The sequence below is a fragment of the Crocodylus porosus genome, unplaced genomic scaffold (assembly GCF_001723895.1).
Source record: "Crocodylus porosus isolate Cpor-Errol unplaced genomic scaffold, CroPor_comp1, whole genome shotgun sequence".
In the NCBI taxonomy this organism is placed as follows: Eukaryota; Metazoa; Chordata; order Crocodylia; family Crocodylidae; genus Crocodylus; species Crocodylus porosus.
The window spans coordinates 57,063,520-57,074,853 of record NW_017728947.1 but is presented as its reverse complement, the minus strand read 5'-3'; the positions used below and the strand labels follow the sequence as shown (position 1 = coordinate 57,074,853).

At 45.1% G+C, this 11,334-nt stretch overlaps 1 protein-coding gene across 2 annotated transcripts in view; it reads left to right on the top strand.

The window, feature by feature from the left end:
• The window catches only part of PAK6 (p21 (RAC1) activated kinase 6), a 60,119-nt gene that overhangs the window by 10,988 nt on the left and 37,797 nt on the right, over window positions 1–11,334 (top strand). For both annotated transcript variants that reach the window (XM_019552268.1, XM_019552271.1), the window contains exon 2: window positions 5,354–5,493. The gene's annotated coding sequence lies outside the window, so the exon portion shown is untranslated. The remainder of the gene's footprint in view (window positions 1–5,353; window positions 5,494–11,334) is intronic.

The following is an 11,334-nucleotide window of genomic DNA, read 5'->3' as shown; positions in this document are numbered from 1 at the left end:
GAGGGTTCAGAGGAGGGCCACCCACTTAGTGAAAGGGCAGCAGGACAGGCCCTATGAGGAGAGACTGAGGGACCTGAACCTGTTCAGCCTCAGCAGGAGGAGGCTGAGGGGGGACCTGGTGGCTGCCTACAAACTCATCAGGGGAGATCAACAGCAAATAGGTAGAGCCCTTTTCTCCCTAGTGCCACCTGGGGAGATGAGGAACAATGGTAATAAGCTGATGGAGAATAGGTTTAGGTTAGAGATCAGAAGGCAATATTTTACAGTTAGGGTGGACAATATCTGGAACCAACTTCCCAGGGAAGTGGTCCTCGCCTCTACCTTGGGCAAATTTAAGAGAAGGTTGGATGATCACCTGTCTGGGGTCTTATGAACCCAGCATTCATTCCTGCCTGTGGCAGGGGGTCAGGCTAGATGATCTGTTGAGGTCCCTCCTGACCCTAGCGACTATGAAACACTGATAATAGAATAGAAGTCAAGCAAAACTACAACTATCCAGACATCTCATGGGAAGAGCACTCAGTCAAATCTGATTGGTCTCAGAGCTTCCTTGTATGCGTAGCTGAACTCTACCTGTCTTGAGAAGCTTATGGGCTGATGAGAGGTAAGGTGCTGCTGGACCTGGTACCGGCCAGAGGGGATGATCTAATTGGTGACCTAAGAATCAAAGGGAAGCTGGGTGACAGTGGCCACAGGTTGATCACTTTCACTATCCATTGCAAAGCTGGCAAGTCAGCCAGCAATCCTAAAGTCAAGGACTATTGCAAAGCTGATGTTCATAAGCTCAAAAGGCCATGATTTCACAGAGAGGGGAGTTCATGATGAGTGGTTGCTCCTTAAGGAAGCAGTCCTAGAAGCACAAGGGGAATCTATCCCAACCCATAGAAAAGGTGGCTTTCGCTCAACAAGGAATTCATGGACCTCCTACGTCTAAAACGAGAGGCTTCTAAAGGATGGAAGATGGCAAAAAACCACTAAGGAGGAGTATTCTGCACTGGTCTGCATCTACAGGGAGTGACCTAGGAAAGCCAAGGCTGCAACTGAACTCCAACTGGCTACACAAATTGAAGACAATAAAAAGTCCTTCTTCAGACAAGGGCAACACTGGACCCTGCTAAACCAGTTGGAGCAGCTGACTACAAACACCCAGGAAAAAAACAATCTGCTTAATGATTACTTTGCGTCAGTTTTTCACCAGCCCAAAGGGACCACCCTATTGAACGTGATGCGGGATGACCAGGGTGAGGATGAATATATGCCCACCATTGGTGTGGATCTTGTGAGGGAGCCATCCTGAGAGGCTGGACCTCCACAAATCAGCTGGTCCACACAGATTGCACCCAAGAGTGCTAAAGGAACTGGCAGACATCATAGCACAGCCACTGGCGAGGATATCTGAGAACTCATTGGGCTTGGGGGAAGTATTAGAAGATTGGAAGAGGGCCAATGTGGTGCCCATCTTCAAGAAAGTGAGTAAAGAAGACCTGGGAAACTACAGGCCAATCAGTCTGACCTGAATCCCTGGGAAGGTTTTGGAAAAATTATCAAAGAAACCATTCTTGACAAGCTAACAGAAGACAACATCCTGAGGGGCAGCCAGCACGGGTTTGTTGTGAGTAGGTCTTGCCTGACCAATCTCATTTCCTTCTATGACCAGGTGATGTGTATATATTTGGACTTTAAAAAAGCCTTTGACCTGGTGTCCCATGATGTCCTTATGGAAAAATTGGGCAACTGCAGCCTCAACTACTCCAATGGCCAGGGAACTGGCTCTGATTCAGAGAGTGGTAGTTGACAGAACCAAATCAACATGGCACTCAGCGACTAGTGGTATTTCCTAGGGCTCTGTTCTCAGACCTGTACTCTTTAATGTCTTCTTAAATGATCTGGACACTGGTGTCAGAAGCAGACTGGCTAAATTCACTGGCGACACTAAACTTTGGAGAAGCGTGTCCAACTTGAGGACAGGCTGGTGATCCAGGCTGAGCTCCATAGGCTTGCAAGGTGGGCAGATGAAAACCTGATGGCATTCAATACAGAGAAATGCAAGGTGCTGCACCTTGGGTAGTGGGGGGGGAACCCACATCATACTTATAGGCTTGGCAATGCTACACTTGCTAGCACCATGACAGAAAGAGACTTAGGGGTCATGATTGACCACAAGATGAACCTGAGCCACCAATGCAATACCGCAGTTGGCAAAGAGAACCAAACTCTGCTTTGCATCTACCAATGCATCTCAACCAAGCCCCAGGATGTCATCCTCCCGCTGTACTCAGCCTTGGTGAGGCCACAGCTGGAGTACTGGATCCAATTCTGGGCTCCACAATTTAGGAAGGATGTGGAGAAGCTTGACAGAGTCCAGAGGAGAGCCACGTGCCTGATCAGAGGGCAGAAGGACAGGCCTTATGAAGAGAAGCTGTGAGCCATGGGACTCTTCAGCCTGGAGAGGCACAGGCTCAGGGATGACATGGTAGCAGCCTATAAGGACATAAAGGGCGTGCATCAGGATCTGGGGCAATGCCTGTTCACCAGAGCACCCAAAAGGATGACAAGGTCGAACAGTCACAAACTCCTGCAAGGCTGTTTTAGTCTGGACATAGAGAAAAACTTCTTTACTGTCTGACTCCCTCAAGGCTGGAACAGACTCCTTCCAGAGGTGGTGCAAGCACCTGCTCTGGACACTTTTAAGAAACATTTGGATGCTTATCTTGCTGGAATCCTTTTACCCTAGCTGACTTCCTGCCTTTGGGCAGGGGGCTGGACCCGAGTGATCTTACAAAGTCCCTTCCCTTCCAGATGTTTATGACATCTATGAAAAGTCCCGAGTCTTGAGGCTCAGTTAAAAAAAAGTGTGTATGTGAGAGAGAGAGAGAGAGATTGAGAAGGACACTGCACACTGACTGACACATGCAGTTCAGAGATTAAGTAACCAAATGATCTAGGACCTTATCCAGTGGCCATTAAAATCAATAGTAATCTTGCCATTGACTTCAGTGAGTTAGATATGGTATTATCCTTCAAAATGAATACTTTGGTCCTGATCCATGAATGTACATAAATATTAAAGCACATTGATTATGGAAAGTCCTTACAGACCAACTTCCTTCTTAATGTATCCAGTCTGGACTAAGAACCCCTTTTCTGGCACCCACTGAAATCAATAGGAAGACTTGCACTAGTTTCAGTGAACTTTGGATCAGGTCCTAAGATCAGATGATATAGCAGATGCTGGAAGGAAGTTTCTGTCTGTGTGAATAGTCATTCCTGTGCTATAAATGCTACAATGAACTGCCCAATTTAGGCACATAAATGTAATTAGAACAAATCAGAGATCTTGTACATCAGAAACAGGTGCAAAAATTGTTCACAAATTTAGAAGGCACCATTAAAATTTTGGCCAGTAATGTAACAGATGTATGTCTTTTCATAAACGTGATATAATTAGATTTCTAATAAAGTATATTTTAAGGATACTTTGGAATTTCTACAGCTAATTCTCTTTCAAGTGATAGTCTCACTGTGGGTGCATAAGTGCTCTCAATTAGACCCTTTACTTATTTCTGGCATTTTTTTCTTATTTCTATTAAATTTGCTAAATTCCTTTTTGAGTAATTGGCCAAATGCACATTCTTGCTGTGGGTGTCTCAGATCTTGAGCTTTGATTGGATAGTTGGTGACATTTTTGCCCTAGTAGTCCCCATAGAGTGCACTGTTGCCCCACCTTTTCTCTAACCCCTGCACCTAGATGTGAAAAGGCAGTTCCTCTCAGATGGCTGACTAGAGAGGGCTAATGATTCTTTCACATAACCTTCATGCCAAGATATTTTCTTTAGTCACTGATTCCTGTATATTTAACTGTCTCTCCTTTTCCTTTGTTTTGTTTACCTTTGTTAATCTGGGGAGTGAAACAGACTAGCCTTCTAAGCCTTTAGCCTACAGGTTAGGTCTTGATGCTGTTTGCAACTTGTCCCTTATCTCCTTTTGTACTGTGCTGTCTTGCCACTGATCCCAGTATCACCTTGCCAAACCCAGTGTCTCAGGGTGTGTTCTGGGACCAGCTAAGCCTTGGGGTTTTCAACAGCCCCCTGCACAGTTTGAAAGTTTGCATCTAGCTTCCCAGGCCTTGAAATCATCCAACTTTTCAGTATGGGGACATCTTAGTTGTTGTATGTCCAGAAAAAAAAATGTTGCCCTGTGGTCCTTGAGAGATGATTCCAAGAACACTCTTTGCTAGATGCTTTCTTAGTATTCTCTATTGTTTTCCTACCTGAGGGTACAAAATTGTTAAAAATCTCACCAGGGCTAGAGATGGAAGTTGCACATAAACCAGCTTAAGTGATCAGAAACTAGTTTAAACCTGTAACAGCGTAGAAGTTCAGTGTGCATAAACCAGTTTCAAAATGGCTGAAACAGGTTTAAGATGAACCTGGTTGAACGTAGTATCAGACTTAAGTGATTTAGGTCAAACCAGTTTATGAAATTTCTGTCACAGACGCCTTCCTGGTTCAAGTTAAATCACACTCCCCCAGGATCCCAGCATTCTGCAGCCAGGGGCTGGGCTGAGCTGTCTGGTCCAGAGAGCAGGGCTGGCCCCACTCCTCTGCTCCCCTGGGAGCAGAGAGGACTGGCTCACTGGATTCACTGGCTGGCTCACTGCTCCCCCTCTCCCCCAGGCAAACCCTTGCTAGGGTCTGGGGACAGGGAGAGGGGTGGTAAACTTCCCTTCCCCTGAGTATGGAGTTGCCCTGCCCTGCTTGCTAAGTGCTGGCTTTGACTGTGGACTATAAATCCCAGAGGCACTTGGAAGCAAGAAGACAGAGTGATGAGCAACTCCACAGAGTCCTGCTGCTGTGATTCTGGACTTCAAATCCTAGAGAATTCAGGGGCAGCAGGAAGAGGAAACAAACACACAGCTCATGCTGGCTTTGTGCCAGAGAGCTGTGCTCTAGCACCCCTGGCTTCTGGCTTGAGCTACTACAGGCATGTGCCTACATTTCCTGAATCAAAAGTGAATGTCTGTTCATTTGCTTATTTGTTCAATCTCTGCAATTTAGACTAACCTGCAAAGACTGAATCAATTCAGCCTCGGGCTTTTTGACTATCTGTATTTAGCCTAGGGGAGATATGCACATCAACCCACACCTTGGTGAACAGACTCAAGCATGCAGGGCCCATCTAAGTTGGCACTGCTAATGAATAAGGTGACTTCAGATTCCCCACAAAGATGGTATAGTAGATACTAGCTTCTTGCTTCCTGGCAGCATGGGTTAACAAGCATTCCAAGGTCCCATCCAAAGATGTAAAGAACCTTTAACTACCTCTTGATTTCCATCTTCTCTGGTTGTTACAGATGTGAACAAGAAGGCAAGGCAGTTCAGACTTGCTAAGAAGTTGGACCTCTTTGGAAAGAAGGCCCAGAATATTAGACTCTACAACTAGAAGTCTCAGAGGGCTAATTCATGGCTTAGACAGCTCTTCAAGCAGCCTGAGGTACAGCCAATACCACATCTGTATCTATGGGGTTGGAAGTGAAGTACACCCAGATATAAACTTTCAGCTAGAATTGCACAAAATCTTGGGAACCAGACAGGGCATCTGATGGTATGGTTAGGACAGGGGTGGGCAAAATGCAGCCCGTGGGGTGGATGTGGTCCACCAGGTCATTCTATGTGGCCCATGAGGTCCCTAAAAAAATGTAGAAAATGAATACTTAGCTGCCCCTGGCTGCCTGTCATGCGGCCCTTGATGGCTTGCCAAAACTCAGTAAGCAGCCCTCTTCCTGAAATAATTGCCTGCCCCTGAGTTAGGAGATATGAAAGATCCACCTGCAACTTCCTTTTCCATGGTGACTTAACACTTCATGGGCTCAGATTACTTCAAACCAATGGGTCTTGGACAAAGTAGTGAACAGGTATTTGATCCAGTTTGTCTTGCTACCTAATCCAGTCTCCATTCTGCATCCCTTTTCAGCAACCCTTCCTACTAGCAACAGATGAGGAGATTCAATCCTTCTTAATGTTGGGAGAGAGTTCCCCTACATCTTAAAGGAAAGGGATTTTATCATGGTTATGTCCTGATTTCAAAGAATAATAGAGGATGTTGACTGATTTTTGGCCTAAGAAAGCTCAGCATGTTTATCCACAAGTTCATGTTTAAGATGGTCAATCTGACAGAAATTATACCTAAATGACGGTTTGCATCTCTTGAATTACAGGACACAATGTCATGTTGCCATAAGGCTTTAATGCAGGTGGATCAGAGTCGCTACCAGTAAAATGTCCTGACTTTTGGTCTCTTTGTAGCTCAGAGAACCTTCACCAGACTCCTCTCAGGTAGCTTCCCTTCTCAGGAGGCAGTGGATCACTGTTTACTGCTACCTCAGTGGTTGGAGAAACTCCAAAGAACATTGAGCTTTGGTCTCATGAGCTTGCTTTGGCTTCTGGGTTAAATGATCATCCTTCAAAAATCTAAGCTGTTTCCTGTATGTCTTAGCCATGTGGGGGTTATCAAGAGCAGGTGGGCCAGATTCGGTCTCCCTTTGTGGAGGATCTAGGGAATTAAAATCATGGGAGGGAGAACATACAGCAGGCTTCCAAACTGTGGAAGCAGGCATGCATCTGAAAGCTCCAAAGAAGTTGGACAGCCATGATGTAGATGATGCATCTCAAGGAAGACCAGTTGCTGATAAATAACTTTCTTTTACTTAAAGAAGTTCTAACATGTTAGTTGTCAGAGAAAACAAAGGATGTGTATTAAAGCCCTTTAAAGCTATTATTATATAAATATATTTTAAAGTGATAAGTACAACTAGTTGGGTTTGTTTCTTTTTTCAAACCTATCATCACTGAACTAAAATGTATTAGTTTCTCTTTATAAATGATGTAAGATAGATTTAGTCTGAGGTTGACTTGATAATCAACCGTTTAATGTCCAAGTTAGTTTGACTAATAAAAATACTTAATGAGCAGATGTAGTTGACCTGGGGTCGACGTGTTATTGTCTCTACATACAGAGAAAAGATACAGTGATTAGAGTTTAACATTTGTGAATGCACATGAGCTGCCAATGTGAGGAAGTGGTCAGTAAGGCTAACCGCACCTCGTCGTGCATCTACAGATGCATTGCAAACAGGTCCAGGGAGGTGATCCTTCCCCTCTATGCGGCATTGGTCAGGCCGCAGTTGGAGTACTGCATTCATTTCTGGGTGCTGCACTGCAAGAGGGATGTAGCTAGCATTGAGAGGATCCAGAGGAGGGCCACTCGCATGGTCAAGGGGCAGCAGGTCAGGCCCTACAAAGAGAGACTAAAGGGCTTGAATCTATTCAGCCTCCACAAGAGAAGGCAGAGAGGGGATCTGGTGGTCATTTACAAATTCACCAGGGGGGACCAGCAGAAATTGGGGGAGGCTCTGTTCCCTCAGGCACCAGCCGGGGTTACTAGGAATAATTGCCACAAATTGTGGGAGAGAAGGTTCAGGCTGGGCATCAGGAGACATTACTTTATAGTTAGGGCTGCCAGGCTCTGGAATGGGCTTTCAAGTGAGGTGGTGCTCTCTCCTACCTTGGAGGTCTTCAAGAGGAGGCTGGACACATATTTGGCCAGGGTGTTATGACCCCAGCACTTGTCCCTGCCTGGGGCAGGGTGTCGGACCTGATGATCTGTTTAGGTCCCTTCCAACCCTAAGCACTATGAAACTATAACGCAGGCTCTTAGATGAATCTTAAAGGCAATCAAGAAGAGGGTTGAAATACATATTGAAACTGTTAGGAGAATAAGGAGACAAATATTTTTAGTTACCTAGTTTTTGTTACCATTTTGACAGCCAATAGATAGGTTATATTGTATCTGAGTTTTAACTGATATGCCTATTGCAGGTAATTGACCTAGCTAGCTATGCTGAGCAGAAGTTAGTCTATACTCCTTTTAACTCAGTCAGGGATTTCAATCTGTACTTCTTTAGCCATTACAAGGATCGCAAAGCACTTGGAAAACATGAAAAAGTCTCTTAGTATCTCTTTGAACAAGATGCTGCTAGAGCCATTTTACAAATGGAAAAATAGGGAAGTTAAGTAACTTGCCTAAGGTCACCCAATTAGTCTGTGGGGAAAAATCTATATACAGAGGCTAATGTACAGACTGTTGTAACTCTGGTACTGCAGGAGTGATTAATTTGGCACTTGTCGGAAACATCAAATGTGCCTATGATTATACCTGCTGAAACATTTCTGGGACTAAACATTACATTATTTTAGTTTAATTTAACAAGTCTATGAATTTGTTCTAAATAAAAGATTTTGAAAAGTACATGGAGACGGCTCTGAGCTGTACTGTGACAATATTATCTACAGGGAACATTTGCTACTCCACTGGAATTTTATTAATAACAACATGATATTACTATGTCCAGGTGTTGTAGTATCCCATCAGAGTTGGAGCTACAGCTTTCCAAGACCATTTTTTGAGATAAACTTGATGCTTTCCTCTATTTGCCTCCTTTCTTATGTCCTCCTGTTGGTATCCCACTATTCCAGTTGAAAGCCAAACCCTGAACAGTATTTTGGAGATCTAAGCCACCTAACACTGCTCTCTGTAAATAATGCATGGGCTCCCCAGAACCCTTGAATGACTGACTGTGGATACTTTCTGGTCTCCAAAGCAAACTCTTTTTTTCCAGCAGGCGTGAGGAGATTGCAAAGAGAAACACTCCCCACCCCACTCCTTAACCACTTGTTGCTTTTTTCTTTCTTTTTTTTTTCTAATTGAGGAAAAAGGAATATATAATACACTCAACTGTAAACTCTTCAGAAACAGTCGCCTGTCCAGCTTTGAACTCTAGGGCAGTTATCAAACTCATCAGGCCCAGCTGGCTGCATGACTGACATGGGTTAGGTACAGACGGTCAAAAAGCCCAACACTGAATCAATTCAGTCTTTGCAGGTTAATCTAAGATGCACAGGTTACACTGAAACAGAATAGAACAGACAATTTACTTTTGAGTCAGGCAATGCAGTCACATGTCTGCAGGGGCTCAGGCCAGAAGCAGGGGGGTGCTAGAGCAGAGTTCTCTGGCTGTGTGTTCACTTCCACTTCCTGCTGCCCCGAGGTCTCTGGGATTTGCAGTCCAGAACTACAGCAGCAGGACTCAGCAGGGTGGCTCATCACATCCTCTTCCTGCTTCTAGCTGCCTCTATAGGATTTGCAGTCCACAGTTGCAGCCAGCAGTAAGTTTGAGTGGGGGAGGGGTGTTTAACCCCCCTCTTCCCCCAGCCTCAGATCAGGCATGGCTGGTGAACTCAGACTGGTGGGGCAGGGGAGTATCCCATGGGAGCGGCAGGGGGGTTTGTGGCCAGTCAGGAGTGGGAGTGGAGGTGGGTGGAGGTTTCCAGCCTCCTTGCTACTGGCTGGAGTGCCCAGCCAGCTACAAACCCCACCTCACTCCTGGCTGACTGCAAATCCCCACCCCGCCTCCCATGGGACGCTCCACCACCGCACCAGTCTGAGTTCACCAGCCGTGCCTGCCCCATGTCCCAGCTAGATTTGACTGGAGGAGCAGTCTCCCCCATTCCCTATAGACTGGGCTGCATTCCCAGCTGGGCCTGCTCCCCCACCCCCTTGTCAGCCAGCTCTCACTGCTCCAGCTAAGGAGCAGAGGGGCAGGGCCAGCCCTGCTCCCTGGGGCAGACGGCAAAGCCCAGCCCAGGACTGGAAAGCATGCTGGGGGACTGATTTAACTTAAACCAGGAAGGGGTCTGGGACAGAAGTTTCTTTAACTGGTTTGACCCTAATCAGTTAAGTCTGATACTACATTCAACCAGGTTTATTTTAAACTAGTTTCAGCCATTTTGAAACTGGTTTATGTGTACTGAGTTTCTGTTCTGTTACAGGTTTAAACCAGTTTCTGATCACTTAAACCAGTTTAAGTGCAACTTCTGTCCCTAGCCATGGGGCTGGTCCACAGGCCAGATCGGGCACGCAGACCAGCCCCATGGGCTGGATCTAGTGCACGGGGCTCATCTTGCCCTGTATACAGCATATGCCAGATTTGGCCCTGTGCATGGGTCCAGTCCAAGGTCCACAGGCAGCACAGCAGACTGAATGATAGGGCTCCATGCACCGGATCTCTGACACCCCTGCTCTAGAGCATTACTATAATATAGACAGTAAATTATATATATGAAGGGTATTCAGCAAGTGCTGAAGCATCCCAAGAGAAGCTGTTGTAGGCTAGAATTGAAATCCAAGAACACAATAAAATAAAATAATTAATTATAAACAAAATACTGTGAGCAAACCTTCTGATAAGATTCCATTAGAAGCATAATATCTTCATGGTTCAGCCATGGGTAAGCACCTAAGTTTTAGAGAGCTTGTTTAAACTGCACCTGAACTCCAAGCTTATTGCTGGACTGCCTTTCCCAGCCTCTGGTATATACCTATCCAGTAGGAAGCCTTGCCCCATCCCCCACCAAAAAAACAAAAAGAAAGAAAGGGGGAAAAAAGAGAAAAAAAGTACCTGAATTTCATCTGCTGCAACCAACAGATTGGGTTGGTGCCAAGTGTGTGTGTTGGTGCTAGTGCTTTTTGGCCAATATAGTGGGGATCTAAAGCAACAAGTTTTATCCCTTTTGGTGACATAGTATGTGGTGTGGCTGAGTTGCAATGAGGCTAACCAGTGCTCTCTGCTTTTTTTTTCTTAGTCCCCAGTCATGGATGACCTTTGATTAAGTGATGGGGTGTAAAAGAGCAGCATGCAGTACAACTACTGTGAGAAGGGTGACATATTTTCTTGTAAAATTGTTCAGGGGAGCATCAGCAACAGTAGCAGCATGTTATAAATGAGCAATGGGACAGATAATGAGGAGGAAAAATAAGGGTAATTTTTATTCTTTGATGCATCCTTATTTTCAAAAGTGCTTGGGGTTATGGAAATCAGTGTTTCAGACAAATACCTAAAAATAATGTCGTAGTCTTCATTTATGAGCCCAGGCTGTAGAGGCTCATATCAAAGCTGCTTTGGCTCCACCCAAATTCATTGTCCTGGTAAGTAGAACTAGGTTCTTCCTCCTTTGATGAAACCTGTCTTCGTGATGAAGGATGTCTCTCTCAAATCCATGTGGAATTATCCTGATGCAAACATAAAACCAGTTCCAAGCCCTGCATGACTCCTAGTACAATATAAACTGATATTTATTTGTGATGCACCCCAAAATGCACCCAGATTGGCAAGGATCTTGGGGTGATATCTTTTATTGAAACAGCTATGCAGTTGGGATAAAGTGTTAGACAAGCTTTTGAATATAAGACATTCTTCCTCAGGTCTCTGATTGTAGG